The 2,426-nt window shown below is 40.5% G+C and overlaps 1 long non-coding RNA gene across 1 annotated transcript; it reads left to right on the forward strand.

The window, feature by feature from the left end:
* The first annotated feature begins 1,284 nt into the window (after positions 1-1,284).
* LOC112843092 (uncharacterized) lies at positions 1,285-2,014 on the forward strand. Its single transcript, XR_003215213.1, has 3 exons — positions 1,285-1,447; positions 1,673-1,766; positions 1,955-2,014. It is a non-coding gene; the product is annotated as an uncharacterized LOC112843092 (long non-coding RNA).
* The last annotated feature ends 412 nt before the right edge of the window (positions 2,015-2,426 follow it).

The following is a 2,426-nucleotide window of genomic DNA, read 5'->3' on the forward strand; positions in this document are numbered from 1 at the left end:
GTTTCATGTTCAGTTTATTTACCTGTTCACATTTCCTGTTTTCCTCTGCCAGTTCGCTTCCTGTGTGTTATTAGTCAGATTACGTTCAGCATCATATCATCATACTATCATATTATATCATATTATATTACCTCATATTATCATCCTCATTAGTCTGTGTATTTAAGTCATCAGTTCTTTCCAGCTCATTGTCTTGTCATTGATGTTGTCTACTCCGCACGTGTGTCCAGTCCAGCCAGCTCAGTCATTTCAGTCTGCCAGTCATCTTATGTTCTGCTCATCCGTTCGTTATAATAAATGTCCGTTTCCTGCACCTTGAGTCCTGCGTTTGGGTCGTCTCTTCCTCGCATCCACACATGACACCCTGACAAGAATTGGGATTTGGGATTTGGGAGGAAAATCTAGGAATTCGTCATTAACCATATTCAAATCTGCCCCCATAATTGTAGTAGCAGTTGGGTAGTAGCCTATGATTATCAATAGCAACAAAGATGTCAGAGAAAAACTGTCTATTTTGAGTTGGGTTATTAAATCCCTATACATTGATTAGGAAGTTGTAACAGTCACAATTATGTGATGTCTCTTTAAGACAACCTAAGTTAATGTTTAGCAATGTCACAAGTATCTGCCACTGCTCTCTATAGAGTGTGGGAGAAACGTGCTTGCAGATGGACACATGGACTGAGATGGACCTCATATCTTTACCTCCCTATCTCAAAGTAATGTTACAGGTTGTATGAACACTGCTTGCTTCATGTATGATAAGACAGGAGCCATTCAACCTTGTAAGGTTGGTGAAGAGAGTGTTTATTAAAAGAGAAAATTTGCAGTACCAGTGTGGCCGTGGGTGTTCTGCTGAGTGTTTCTCCCAACTCCTCTCAACCACCAACCTAATACAACCCACATTACAAAGTTATAATGTTTATCCATGTTTATAATACAAATTAGCCAGTGGTCACTGTTGTCTTGTTTCACTGTGGCAGGCAGGGACCCAAATGTAGGACTCGAACATGGAAACTGACTTAAAATGGCAGCTTTATTGCTGGGAAAAACACTCCATTAAATAAACTCATGAAAAGCAAACCAACACCCTGAACATAGAAACTAAGAATTAACACTGGAAAACTAGGAACTGAAAACACTAGACATGGAAACGGGGGCCACGGAGACAACAGCTGTGTCCAAATTCCAGGTTAGCATGCTTCGATGGCCGCATTTGTAGGCAATTACGTCACAGTGATGCGACAAAAGCTGTCCAAATTCAAAGAGTTCTCCAAATGTGGCAACAAATGCGTCCTCCTTTTCCCCAGATTTGAAGGATGGGTCGGGTGTATCTTTTGTGGCCCACCATATCCCAGGATTCATTGCCGGTCATACTGGAGAATTTTTCTCATAACAATTGCGGATGAAGCAGGAGTTAATGCGGGAGATGAATACACTTTTAAATGTAAGTATATGAAAATCTGGTGGTACAAAAGTTACATTTTTGTAGCGGTTGTGTTGTTAGGCTTGGGGCATTTGCTTATGGTTATTTTTTTAATTAAAATAATCTTCATAAAAAATTGCCCGTAAACTATCTTGTATGGTGGGTCCCGCAGTTTTTCATGTATTGCCGCTTACATACAGCTAATTTTGATTTTTTCAAATGAACCTTTTTTGTGATTTGTTTTAGGGAACAAAGACCAAACGGTTCAGTTTATTAAAATGAGAGGAGAAAATGAACACCTCTTCACTGGATTGAAGAATTCAGCCACTGTGGCATGGAGGTACAAGAATAAATCAGTTTACACATCATATTAACATGAGTATGGTTTTATTAACCCTCATGCTCAACAGAACCTGTGATATCCAGACGGTATATCTCTTGTGTTCTGTGCTGTGAAAACTTTTGGATTTAGGAATTAATATAGTTGCCATGGTTTTCTCTCTTCTCTTATTTTTTGTGTGTGATCAGGAGAGCTCTGGAGAAGATCGGCCTGCAGAGGACCCTTGGAGGTCAAAAAGAAATGGGATAACTTAAAAAAAATACAAAGTATGTATGTGTGTTATCAAGAAGATAATTCTTAAGAACACAAGTTAATAAATGTACAATTACTAAGAGTTGTTGTGTTGTTTTTATTTGTCTACTGTCATTTTTTATTTCCCTCTGCCCTTAGGATTACAAGTATCCAGGGTCAGGAGAGGGAGTCAGTGGGAAGCCCACTGCTGCTACTTGGCCCTGGTTTGCCTCATGGGTGAGGCGATAGGACAGGAGGCCTAATCGAAGGCCTTCTGTCCTAATTTCCTCTCTCCCTGAGGACACTCCAGGGCCAAGCGCAGCAGTGGGTGACCAAAACGAAAGCAGTGAGGAAGGGTGTCAGCCACACACAACAGAGAAAAGAGGAAAAGAGATCGGGAGGATGAACTGCTAGACCTCATCAGAGGAC

This window comes from Oreochromis niloticus, linkage group LG19, assembly GCF_001858045.2.
Source record: "Oreochromis niloticus isolate F11D_XX linkage group LG19, O_niloticus_UMD_NMBU, whole genome shotgun sequence".
In the NCBI taxonomy this organism is placed as follows: Eukaryota; Metazoa; Chordata; class Actinopteri; order Cichliformes; family Cichlidae; genus Oreochromis; species Oreochromis niloticus.